This window comes from Ips typographus, linkage group LG6 (assembly GCF_016097725.1).
Source record: "Ips typographus isolate SLU linkage group LG6, UJ_Ityp_2.0, whole genome shotgun sequence".
In the NCBI taxonomy this organism is placed as follows: domain Eukaryota; kingdom Metazoa; phylum Arthropoda; class Insecta; order Coleoptera; family Curculionidae; genus Ips; species Ips typographus.
This window is the reverse complement of record NC_138427.1, coordinates 4,801,820-4,816,180: the sequence shown is the minus strand read 5'-3', so window position 1 is coordinate 4,816,180 and position 14,361 is coordinate 4,801,820. Positions and strand designations below refer to the sequence as shown.

The window sequence follows — 14,361 nt, the reverse complement described above, 5'->3', positions numbered from 1 at the left end:
TATTTCATAATCACGTTTATTGAATTATTCTTTTGTATTTTACACTTCAAACTTCTTCCACTTTATCAAAGCTGGCCTTAGCAGGTCTCGGGTGGTGCAAAGGTCGCCTGTTGGCAGTGCAGATTTTCACTGGCATTCACAGGGTATGAATCCAGCCAATCACGGCTTGTCCTATGGGACGGTTGGCCAGCAGCTAGCTTACATGTCTTTTTCCAGTGTGTCTCTCTGTTAGAAGTACCTTTCTCCAGCCATTAATATTCGACATATGACTTTCAAAATCCTGTTTTAAAATCCCCTAATAAAAATTCCAAATCGAGACCCTATTCAAAGCACCCCTCATATAAAAGTATCTCTCCCATACACAAGACCAAGACTTATAGAGTGATATGGATATGATAAAAGTCGTTCCCATAAATCCGTATCGCGAATGTGTCAATAGCAATGAGGCCCATAAATTCCTTAGGACGTAGTGGTCGATAGGAGGACCCTTTTCAAGAAAAAAATGCGTGCGTTTGATGGGCAGTGTTCCATATGTACAAAGGGTTTCACTCTCCCCAAATTTTTTGAGCCGCTTATCTTATAAATATTTACGAAGGGGGTATCAATTGTGGATTAATGAAGTTGCCGCATATAGAAGGGTTTATTATTGAAGATACTTGCTTTGATTTCGGATTGACATGTGCGTATACAATTTGGGTTGATTTAAGGGGTTAAAATATTTTCACAGAGATGTTATTCTAAGATAGTCTGAGGAATATTTGTCACCTAAAAAAGCCCTTCTTTGGAATTCTAGCTTTACGGGTTCCAAGAATATTTAACGTTGTGGCAAGTGGTTGCGTAAGTTCTTCGAAACAATTTTTTCCGTTTAATGTCTTTATTTCTTCCAGCGTACATGTAGCTGGTTCGCGTTTGGCCTGCCTGAAGTTAAAAAGTTGTTAACGCAAGATTTTTATGGGAACACATTTACCAAAGACGGTCGGCGGCTCTGTGCAGGAATTTCAGTAAAATTCTTCAGTTTCTGTGTCTTCTAATTGGGTCTTTGGTGATAATGTGCTATGCATAATTAATAGGCCTTAATGAGCGCGAAAAGGAAAAAATCGAAAAGAGGACTCGTCCAATAAGGAAAGGCTATTAAGTCTAGTTTAATTGGTTGTTTACCTGAAACTGTGAACGTTTTACTGCTGATGCAAACTACGTGTAAGGGAACTTTGTCGTACCACACACGTTACACATTCATCAGAATAAAAACAGTTCCTTTCAGGTTTGCCGGTTAATTTTACAGTGATTAAGGAGCCTTATGGGGAAGTAAAAAATAAGCGTTGTAAAGAGAAATTTTCCCCTCAGTTGGTAACATTATGATACCTCAACATACAAATTCGTTTTAAAAGCAAATTTAAAGCCGACCAAACTTGAGACGATTTATATTTATTTAGCAGGCAGAAATGTGGTAATACATCTACATTAGCGAAAGAATTGTCTATGGTATGTCGTGTCGCAATCAAACATTAAGTATTCCGGCCGAGCCCGGGGTCCATCCATCAGCCCTGGGCCTCGGCACGCTCATCTCTTCTTCGCAAACTGTGCCATTTCTCTTCATCAGCGTTACTTTTGCCTATTCCTTTTATTTGCTGCGCTTGCTCTTCGTTTTACTAGTTTTAAAAAGTCACCGTCGTGTTTTGTTCACTTGTGATAGCAAAAGTTTAAAAAATGTCATTAACAATATAGTAACAGTCATTGATATATTTTGTTTTTCCCATTTTTAAACATTTTAATCTAAAAATGTTAAATAAAGTTGTTTATATGTGATGGTTTGCGATAGAATATTAATAGTATATAGAAAACGGCGGAGCTTATTTCTTATCTTTCTTTCTAAATTGTTCTGCAAAGTTGTAATATTGTCGAATCGATATAACAACGTATTTCCTTTACGTATTTTTGTCTCATGTAAACATCAATAGCCTAAATCTCAATTTTTTTAATCAAAATTGTTCTTGGTATTTTTGTTATACGTCATAACGTGAAGAACGATCAAACTTTTGGTCAAATTCCCGCCAATTTATTAGATTTTGAGACACCCTAGTAAATTTTCTAGGAGACAAACAAATTTAGTTATAGTCTGTAAAATATTTGTATCAAATTCTACCACATATTCCAGGAGTAAAAACATGCTGATTAAACCCAACCAAAAGTAGTCGAATTTCAAAATACCAAGTGGTTAAAGTTGCTGCTATTGGTATTAATCACTCTGTTAGATTGTCATATATCAATAAAAAGAACAAGAGTCCACTTTTCAATTGATGAAAGATTCTCGATTTTTTTGATTTATTGAAAGTTGAAATATTTAACAATACTTTAGAAAGTGTCGTACTTTATTCTTTACAATTTTATTTTGTCATAATGGTTAGGTTAATTTTAAGTTGGATTAGGTTTTCGATTGTAATCGAGACGCCCGAAAAACTAATAAACAATTCCTAACCGAACCAAAAATATCACTGCAATCTTTGAGTTGAACTTTAGATATGTTGGAACCAGCTGGATAATAAATACTAATAATAATTATTTTCGTATTGAATCTCATATTGTAAAACACATTTAAAGCTGGCACTTATTGTACTATCGTGGATTTGGGATAACGAAAAGAATAGGAGTGGTAAAGTTATTTAGGGTAGTAAAACTAGAAGCGTGTAAGGGCTATTAAAATGTAAAAAGACGGTTTTTGGAGTAGCAGGCGAACGAAGCATCTGTTCCAGAGAAAGGCGCTTCCTTTCCGAAATTAAATTCCAATTGGAAACATGTAGGCGAACAAAAAGCGATTCCGTCAGTGCGCGTCGGCTCGGAACTTGGAGCTCGCGGCTGGTCCTCCGCCATTCGGCGATAATAAATCATGGGTTACCACATTGTAGCCCCATAAATCATGCGGGACGGGGGTTCGGGGGTGCTGCATGAAATGAAACCCATTCGTCTATGTCAGGGCTCTGCGCTCTCTCTTTTGCTCCCCAAACGAATTTCGGCGATTTCGAGCGTACTGTTGCCGGATTAGGGTTTGAACAAATTTGCTTTTTTTCTATCATCCTACTAAACTTCAAAAACACAAAAAACGTGATGGAGAACGTCTTGAATGGATTACAATTTAATTTAGATACAAATTGTGATAATGCTGTTTATCTGGTGAGTCTAGTGATGGAAGAATACCCAAATACTCATGATAATCGTCAGAAGCTCCTAAACGATAATTATCTGATATAATTTCTTCGAATTTTCTACGTTTTTCACTTCTAGGAATACGCCGGTATAAGAAACTCTGATGAAGATGATTCTTATGGACATTAACATTTGTGAGAACTTTTGATCATTTGGATTTTCACATTGCTCATCGCCAACATAAGCTTTCCGGTTTATTCTCTGATTTGTTGGATCCTTGAAACTAGTTAATTAATAATCCGCCTTTCTAATTGAAAATTTAATAGCTCGCAAACTTGCGGCATATTTTCCGGTCTCTCCACCTCTTTCTCGCCCCCATTTCCGTATCCTGCACGGCGTGACTTCGCATACGCAACAAGCACGCACCCCGAAAAATGTCAATTTGTTCTTCATTAATGCCGGGATATTAATCCTGGCAAAAGCCATAAATTTCCGGGCACGTTTTAATAGCTCGAGATCCACTTTTGCAAAAAGGCTGGGTATACGGTTCGTAGAACCGTGATATGGGTCAGTCAAAATGCAACTTTGTTTTAACATTCATACCTCATACCTTAGCTAATAAAAGATGCGTACTACTTATTTCACTTTGCGAGGGTAATGACACTGAGACAACGCAATATTTATAACGCCTTTAGCCAATTCGCATTCTGCGACGTATTGCAACGCACAATAGCATGATTTTCACGTATTTGACTCCTTTTGTTGTTCATTTTTTCTGTCTAGGACCGTTATCGCGGTTTTTTCTGCAGCTTGTTTCGAAATTCCCGCCACGGTTAATGCAATTTTTAAGGACAATATTCTAAAAACGTGTATGGAATTGAGTTTGGTTGATGGTTTGTTCAAAGTGCCGTTTGATTTGCCAATCTACTGTATAATGGTCACAGTGAAAGGTACAAAAATCATAAAAAATACTGCTAAAATATAGCTTAGTGTACGGAGTGAACAATTATCAGCTCTGTTTTTGAAAATAAAACTTTAAAAACCAAACCTAAAAACGTAAAAAAGTAATTAATTTTTTAATTGTTGTTTTTTTTGTTGAGATACGAACGACAACTTTTGAAATCCTTATAGACTTCCTTATATTCTACTGTTTGTGAGGAAATGGTATCAGTATAAGTTGGTCATAAATATTAATATAAAAAATGATACATACAAAGCCATACAATGCAAAGGAAATTTGTGATTTAGAGCTTTTTTATGATAATTTGACATATTTGTAAAACTAGTTATCTAATACTACCACCCAAATTTACTTTGCTCTTATTATGTTAATGCATTTAAACATAGCGCCCTTTTCCAAGAAACTGTCAAAGATAGATATAGGATAAGCTTTTGAAAATATGAGTAGAATCCAAATATACAACAATATACAGTGCGTTAATATTATACATTCTTGTAATTCTTCTTCCTCGTCTGGCTAGGATTGCTCCTGTTACTCTGCTTCTCATTCTGTTTCTGTTGTTGTTGTTGTCAGTAGGTTGTCCTTCCATCTTTTCTTTGGTCTTCTTGTTGGTCTTTTACTGTAAGATTTATTATTTTTACAGATGTTAGCTGATCTGCCATTCTATCAACATGACTATTCCAGTCTCTTTTCCTTTGCTTTTACCTATTTGTTGATGCGCTGGATGTTACATTGCTCTCGTATGCTCTTATTTGTTTGTCTGTCCCTAAGTGTTAGACCCTTTATCGTTTTCAGTTCATTTTCTGTTTGGTTTTTTTTTTTGGTTTTTAGTATTCCAAGAGACAAATTGAGACATGAGACATGAGGGAGGCCTATTTCCAGCAGTGGGCGTCAACGGCTGATTGATGATAATGATAAAAGACAAATTACCGACCATTGGCAGTAAACACAGTATAGGTAACCTCAACCAACCCAACTAGGTATAGATAAATTAAATAAACAAAATTCTGGAAAAAGAAAACTTTTCTTAGCCGGTTTGATCCAAAAGCTATAATTTTTATTATATATTTATTTTAACTGCATAATTGCAACTAACAATGACTCATCTATTTGTTGGTCTATTTGTAATCCGATTGATTAATTATACAATCAATGATCTAAATCCGGTAATCAAAAAGTAATAAACACCTTATTCTAGTAACGCAACAGTATTAGGCAGTTCTAACGCATATCCCATAAAATGCAACTTTCTCTGCATCCTACAACACGCAATAAACCTTGCTTCTAAATTCCCTGATCGTTTTCGCAATAAAATCCAACGTGTCGGTCACCTAAATCGTTTATTTATACGTTACTCACTTCCTATGGGCTATTTCTAGGTTTATATGTAGTAGGGGACGGCACCATGTAAGTTTTATTTCTTTTGTTGATTTGAATTGGGTGTTCATCCGAGTGGCCGTAATTAAAATCGGGACAATAAAATGAATCAAGTGAGTTGTTGGAGAGTGTCCAGACAAACAAACATCTCCATTTGTCTCCGAACAGCTTTATAACTGATAAACCTAGTATTCTCCATAAATGTTTCATTCCTTTTGATAACGATTACATTATCCCCTAATCCATTCGATCTATATTGCTTCATAAATCCTCGCCTCAATCCAGATAAACAACAAAGATCCAGAGTGATTTAAGATTGCCCGAAGGTTAAGATGAAGCGCCCCAATAAAAAACTTTTTGTTTTAATGTACTTTTGAAAATCGACTGCCCTCGGGGCGCTACCGGGTATCCAGTTTCCGTTTTCTGTGTGGACTAGGAAACAACGGTGTTTATAGCGTGAAGCGGATTTAAACGACGTAAATTAAAGCCAATTTAAGGCCATTTCGGAAGCGGGGTGTTGCCAAGTCGTCTAAATCGACTCACGAATGGCAAATTAAGATATAAATTACGGCGGTTCCCACGCACTCCCATTCAGCCTGAAAGACTGTTTAGCTATATGGCTTGCAGCCTTCTTAAAGTGGCTCCGTGCCGATTTTTTTTCTTTACACTGAAAATGACCTCGTAAATCCAAACGGATTAAGTCCAGATAACCCGGTGACCCTGACAGCCTTGAAAAAAAAAGATCTTGTCACTTAGAGCGGATTTTTTTCGTAAACGTAAATCAAAAACCACCGTTCTTAGATGCTATCAAGTGTCCGGTACGCTTAAATTGGGTTCTTTCCTTCGAAGACGAACTGTTAAAAGTCCAAAAACGAAATGCGCAACGCGAAATAACAAAAAACGGGAAAATTTATTGGGGACTTCAAGTGAACCCGCATATGTCTCCTAGTTTAGTCCTTTCCGATTTACTGCCCAGAATTAATGCGGATCCACGTCGAGTCCGCCATGATTCAATGTGAACGATGGCGGGACTTAGCTCAAGTTTGTGCAAGTTGGTTCCGTTGTGCCAGCTAAGAAAACAAAATTTATAGAAGAGATTTTTTTTTTAAAACCTGAATTTTAGAATTTGCTTTTTCTTGTTGGTTTTACATTTAGAAAGTAATTTAAGAAAGTGTTGGATTATTAACCATTTGTCATGCAAAAATTATTTATGACAAGTTAGAATATTGTGTTCGACTCTTTCAAAATTAGGTGGATTGAGAAGTCGTTAGATGATGATATTACATCTCTATTTCTATAAGCAGGATTTATAGCTATTTCCTCTGCATGTTTTACCAGAGTATGAATCAAAATATCTCACACAATGTCTTCCTTTTAGGCAGCAGCACAATGGCTCTTCTGTAATTTTTCTTTTTTTTTTCTTTTTATACAGTCCAAATGCAATAATTACAATACACCCAAACTTGCATGATTCTAAAAAAAGGCAAAGTATTTTTGTATGATAATTACGACACAAGGAATAAGGAAAGACATTGTCCAACTGCATTGTTTTTAAACAAAGGTACTCTAATTTTAAGAAATCTTATAAACTTTAGAGCTCTAACCAACTTCAACCCATAGATGACCTTTCAGTTACGTCATCTACCTGAAGATCCGACAAATGCTGAACGTGACTTATTTAGCTCACGAATAACCTTCAGACACCTGTAACGTTAGAGATAAAGTTTGTAAAATTTAGTGATTCCTTCAAGTTGATAATTTAAACTACAATTTTGCTAATTGTTAGCACTTATCAGAATCAAATGGATAAGTGGGTAATAAGCTAATGGTCAAATCTTCTATTATTGTAAATTTAGTTTGATGTCTTGTAACGGCGAAACTATATAATCAACCAATCAAAGTTTATAGATTAACACCGAACTAAGTAAGATCAAAGCTGAACCAAATGAAGAACCAAATATTATTTTGGATGCCATCAAAACCACGATGACTTCAACAAAAGAGTTATTGTAAACGAAGAATACTACTCACAAACAAAAATCATGGATGACTGATGAAATTTTAAACTAATGGACGAAGATCGTACTAAAACATACTTGGAAATTAATCAACCGATGTATGTCTGTTTTCTTCAGACTTTCTTCGTATACAACAAAGCATTTGATAATGTTTGCCATAACCACCTTACTCAATTGCTTAAAAGTAAAAATTGGTATAAGACAAAAATGTACTATCGCCGCTATTATTTAATCTTTATTCGAAAGAAATTTTCCAGAGTGCACTGCAGGAAACAACAGGAATAAAGATTAATGGAATGTCTATTAACAACATCCGGTATGCAGACGACACCACACTTATTGCCGAAACAATAGAAGATTTACAGAGCTTGGTTTTTTCAAGCAGACGAGCAGGGAGGTGAGCGGTGTTATCTTCAATATCAAAACGACCAAATTTATGACCATTAGAAAATCACTTCAGCAACCCTATGGACTAACGAAGAACTAGTAGACAAAAGTCAGTAAGTACAAATACAACTGTCAATGAAGGTACACTGAAGAAATTAAGTCAAGAATTGGGCAAGCCAGAACCGTATTTTATTTCATGCTGTATCGTAATATACTCTATTAATTACGTTGTTGGTTTCAGTCCGGGAAATGATTTATTACATCACTAGTCCGGTAAAGTCAGAACAGGTGGTTTTTTCCGGACTAAAATTTTACAAAGACAACATCCCTTCCTAAATAGTTCATACTGTTTCATGTACCGCCTTGAAGATTTAACGGGAATTATTTTGTCAATTGCTTCGGCCCTTTTCTTTAAAATTGCTTCTAAAAACGCATCCATTTTTGACACTTTTCAATTTGACAGAAAGTCGACAATGGTTAACAAGTTGAAACAGTTGGTGTAAAATGAGATGGAGTCCTGGATGTCAAAAGAAAATATATGTGATCGACTGGAAGCATTTGAGATGTTAAGAGTAAGTTGCGTAGATATTGTATGAATAATGAGAAAGGAAAAGGAAATACTGAACACAATTAAAATAAGGAAGCTGCAATAAATGACCCACGTGATGAGGGTAGAGAAATATGTATTGATGTAGAATATTATGCAGGGAAAGATACAAAGAAAAAGAAGCAGATGATGCTAGTTCAATAACCTGAACAAATGGTACAACTAGTTCCATTGAGCTGTTGAGGTCTGCAGCATTAAAAGTGAGAATAGCTATGATCATAGCCAATCTTCTGAGAGGAGATAACACTTGAAGAAGAAGAACTTATAATATTTACTATAAACATGTTTAGTTTAGTGAAAAAGTCAATATTTTTTGTAAGTAAAGAAGAAAGAGATGAAAACTTTTCTACCTTAAGGTTTTTATAGTTTTTTTAAGGAACACCATGCTGTTTTTTTAATCATTCTAATTGTTATATGTTTAATATAAAAAATTAGAAATATACCTTTAAACCTAGGTTGATGTGATTTCTTTTCTGATTGAACTTTAAATACGTCCAAATTTTTACAAGCTTGACCCAAACTCTAGCAGTTAAAAAAATGAAACGAAAAGTGCAGGAAATCAATTAAGGAGAGGGTATAAAGTGCTCAAGAAAGCTGGAAGAGACAGATTGGAGTTGTCTTTAAAGGGTTGTTGACATGATACTGAGAAAGTTTTACTTGAACTAATGGAAACTGTCACTGCGTGAAAAGAGAGAAGAATAGAGGATACAGCATGTCAAAGAGTAAGATAAGAAATGAAGAAGTGGAGTATAAATGAATGAGGGGTGAAGACAATATTAGTGTGTTGACAAAATAAGTTATATTAGATGTGGTTGAGACGGGATTTTGGAAAATCAGATCAATAAAAACTGTAAAATATATTTTTTTAGTAATTTACTCATTTTGTTGTTGATTAGGGGGGTATGTCTTGACAATTCACTGTAAATTAACTAAATAACTTTGCACCTAATATAAAAAAAACTCTAGTTGTTCGACACCCAACAAGTGGCCCTTTAGGCCTATAACCATAAACGTAAAATTTAACCCCCACAATACTTAAAGGTTTACAAACCCCTCGTTTTCATGGGATTTTATTGTAGCATAAAATCCGGGTCGGATAAAAATAACTCCTAACGTGTTGTTCATTGGTAATGAATTATTTAAATTATAATGTGAACTTTTTGTTAATTTACTGTCACGTAAATAAATCATCCAGGTATATGCTTCGAAGACATTGAATTATGCAAGACTGCAATTTCAAACATAATTCAAAAACCGAAATAGGATTTTGATTTACGGGTTTGTCAGGCTGGTGATTTTGATTAACCAACTCGCAGGGAGGCAATTCCAGATTTAATTGGAACCTAATATACACTATCTCTGTATGACGGGTGAAATGTTTGCTGTCTAAAAACATATCTTCAGTATTAATGTTGTGGTTGACTGACTGCATCAGAGCACCAGATTTATCTTATGCGAATTTTTATAACTTTTTGCAACAACAGATCTTGTCGGCAGTCTTTGACTTCCCGTTTCAATTAGTGTACATAACTTTTGTCACGGATGCGTTAAAGTTCGTCACGCTTCTTATTTAACGGCTTAAATTCTTAGGTAGACAAATTTCCCATAGAAAATACAGCTCACACAAGGTGGTCGTGTTTAAATTAAGTCTCTAATCAAAATTCACGGTGCACTAAAATCCTATCAGACAAACATATGCAGGATGGTTTAAGCACACGCCACGGACTACATTCAAAGGCCCTATTAACACCTAAAACGTCCAGCAAATACTCCGTAAGCGATAATTGCCCATTAATACCATATTTTTAAGTTCAAGGCTGAGTTCCCAGAGCTGTTATGGCTGGGAAATAGTTGCAGTCCTAAAATGTCTTGTTCGTCGCTTGTTTGCCGACTCGTACCTTAAATATTAATTAACCGCTGGGTAACAATTAGTCAAGTATTTATTGGAAAAACGACGTTTGAATGTCTTTATTAACCTGTCACTTGGGAGACTACGTTATAGTCACCCTAAAACAAACAAAAAATGTTACCGTAAAGAACGATTTTATTAGCCTATGTGTCATTCGAAGCCAAGATGACAAGACTGATAAGGAAAGACCGTTCTTGTTATGACTAAAGTGAACCCCTTTTAAATCATTTTTTATGTGTCAGGATTTCGCTTTGTTATTAACCGAGCTTGAGTGGATTAAAAAATGATAAGTTGATTTTTGTTAGGTGCATGTATTATTTCTTTAATTGAGACGTTTAGGCGGATTTCGTGCTAGCTCTAATGGCTGCGCCCAATGATATATGTTTGATTATGTAGTTTTACGAATAAATTATGACACAACCGAATATGTTATCTAGTAATTTAAAAGATCAACGTTTGATTTATGAACAATTAAAAAATATCCTCTAGCTATAATCCAGGATGTTGAGATATTGGAATTAGAATAAACCTGCCTTAATTAGAATAATGATGGCATAACATTACACCACCAGAACCAATTTAAGTACTTTAGTTAAATTATTCTGCATCACCTAATTTAAACTATAGATTGAGGCAAAAGAGGAAATTTAAATTTAATTATGTGGAGAACACATAACTTTTAAACAGTCCAGTTTGGAGTAATTTGTTAAGATAAATGTTATAAGAGACTATTATTGAAATTAATAGCAATTTTACTTTGGTGATCAGGTGCAGAATAATCTTTCAAGATTATTCTTGTACAGTTATAAAAATTAAGAACTTAACTAGATCAAATGCAAAACAATATAAACATCGCCAAGAGGGCCAAAGTAGGTACATTTTTCTAATTTACATGATTATAAAAAAAAAGTATTTAAGTGAAAGTGTTCTCAGGGTGGAAAGTAGGTGGGGTTTTTTCGGCTGAGAGTTACAGACACTTAAGAGCAAAAAAGAGCATTTTCCTAGAAACAATTCTAAATAATTTCCTTTCAAATGTCCGTTTTTCTGGTTGTTTGAATTTACAGGGTGGCACAAATTGGTCTGTAAGTATGGGAAGCACGAAAACGGTAAGATATACAGAGTTGGTTAAATTATGACAAAATTGAGTAGTTGGGAGATTAATAATAAGCTGTCTGATACTTTCAAAAATTTCGATTACTTCCGGAGATATCCGCAAGAAACCGAAAATTTGAAAATTAATTTATATTTTTGTATTGATTTTTTGATTGTTCATTTATTTGATGACTGACTGAGATAACTGAAAATAACTGTGTTACTTTGGATTTTTAGGTTTGTGAGAAAATTCAGAGAAATTGACACTTTGTCTTTGTAATAAATTGATTTCTCTCTAAAATATGACAATATCACATGTGAAGTCCGACGTTTTCGTTTTTGGTAAATATTGTCAACTTTTTTTTAATTCTATTACTTACGACCTATATTTAGCAGTTTCTGAAAATACTTTTTGTTCTGATTTAACATGATTTTCAATATAAATTTGTTGATTGTATTTAAAGTTAGAATTCAAAAGAAACTGTAATTGTTCCTTAAATTATTGCAACAAAATGAACAATATGATCAAAAATTCGCCCCTCTGCGTTTGTTTTTGAAAATACCTTTTTGGCATTTATTCAATTGAAAAAACCCTTTTATGGAACATAAAATTAAGAAATTGAGATCAGTATTTTATTTCTACTTTTAGCATTTTACAGCATATACTAATGTATCAACGCCATAACAAATATACCATTATTAATTAATGATTCAGCAAGTTTTTACTAAACTAAAAACGAAAATTTCAATAAAACAATGGGCCTATCCCACATATCATAAATTTTTGTTTTAATGACTGGAATCGAAAGAATAGGATCAAAAAACTAATTTTTCATATTCTTGAAGAAAAAATTATGGTCGTAAATGTTCCTACATTAGTTTGAATTTGTCCATTAAATTTAAAAGATCTGTTTTGGCGCGCATGTGACGTACGTAATTCTGGGCGATTTTATTGGCTGTTGCACGCCAACTGTTTCACTTCTTGTCGCTGATTGGTTGATAGTGTAGTACGTCACCGGCGGCGGGCGTTTTAAACATGAGATTAATGTAGTTTTTATCATTTTTTTTTTCTATTTAGACTTAATATTTTTGAAAACAAAAAAATACGGGTATAATATTTTCAATCCGTCTTTGTAGTTATGAAATAAAAAAAAATTGTGGGACAGGCCCATTGTTTCACACAGTTAAATAGGGACAAATTGTATTTTCAGAATCTGTTTTAAAAAAAGCAGTGTTGGGTATATTAAAATGGTTAACACAAAAACAGAAAAGTCGACCTTGGATTGTGAGTGACGTTGTCATGTTTTAGAGAAAAAAAGTGATAACAACAAAGTTTCCATTACTTCAATTCACTGAACTACCTCATCAACTATAAAACATATATTTTGTTATTTCCAGAAATATGCAAAACTGAACCATATCATAACACCAACGTAATCAGGCAAAAAAAATAAAATAAATCCAAATTTCCACAATTTCTTTTTTATTTTGGATATCTCCAAAAGTAAACAAAATTTACTGTGTAATTTATATAGTTTTCGAGATTCGGATTCCTATTACGAATTTGTGACATTCTGTGTAGCGGATAGGTGTACCATAACGTACATCATCTCTTCTTCTTCTTGTCTTATGATCAAATACTCCTTAATTATTATAAAATATCACTGACGACAGGAAATATAAATGTGGTAATTTGCGGATTGTTTCCAATTAGAAAGTTTTAATTTTGGCCTTAATTGCTCTAGATTTTTACAAAAAACTAAAATTTGTGACAGACTATGAGAATATTTAAGAATTTTGAGAAAATGGGATTTTGTAGTAAAATTTTCTACATATAATGGTATTTTTTGGTTAAATACCAAGTAAAACCAATTGTGTGTGTGGAACAAAAAATATTAATGACATTTTTACCAGTCTCAAGTTAAAAAATTACGAGAATAGAATCATTCATTTTGCATTACCTGGCTGAAGTTATTTTGCTCTTATTTTTTAACATTCATTAGCAATATTAATAGTACACTATGTAAGCGATATTTGGGCATTGTTTGTGCAGCCAAAACAGTAAACCTCCGGGCAAGATAAGGCAGCTTACTCGGTTCATTACGTAGTACATCTTCATCCGGGTGTCGGTCGTAATTCATCTCGTAACCAGATTACAATTCCAGTGTTTCTTTGGAGGAGAGCAAGCAGCACCAACAGCTAGTAGGAACGAACTTCTGGAAGACAATAAGAAAAAAAAGCAACAAAAAGAAAAGACGGCAGCAGCAAGTGAGTTATTGTGTATAAGATAAACGGGCCCGTTCCAGCTCGAAATGAAGTCTAGCTGGAAATTTATGCCCGCTCCTCGGTGCAATATCTCGCCCAAGCAGAATTGGACCAGGCCTGATGCAGAAGAGAATAGGCTGCTCCAGTAGTAGGACGCATTTTAAATTAGCTTTTTATATCGTCGAAAAGGGTGTTTTTTGCCGACTTGCCAATTGCTTGACAAATAATCATTTCAAAGCAAGTTTTGCCAAAAGTTATGATATGATACCTAATTAAATTATTTAAACAGTCCCCCTAATAGTTACATATTATGTGATTCAGCAGTTTTGTTCCCAAAGAAGTATGAAAAAGTGACATTTTTATCTTCATTGCTATTTGTATTTTGCATTTTTGTCGAAGCAGCAAGGGATGTCAGAAACCTTCATTTTTTTCCACTAATATCACTTAATATGTAGGAAATATATCTGTTGATTGTGTTGGTGATAATTACACTTATTACCTAACATCTTTTTCAATACATATTAATATTAAGAGATTGTGACAGGTATTCTAATTCTCCAAGACTTTTCTATGAAAGACTCTGTTGAAATATTCTGTGGAAAAC

General features: G+C 34.2%; 1 long non-coding RNA gene across 2 annotated transcripts in view; it reads right to left on the bottom strand.

The window, feature by feature from the left end:
• Nucleotides 1-14,361, bottom strand: part of LOC145730270 (uncharacterized) — a 243,325-nt gene continuing 228,964 nt past the window's right edge. For both annotated transcript variants that reach the window (XR_014178576.1, XR_014178577.1), the window contains one exon: nt 1-197. This is a non-coding gene — a long non-coding RNA (uncharacterized LOC145730270). The remainder of the gene's footprint in view (nt 198-14,361) is intronic.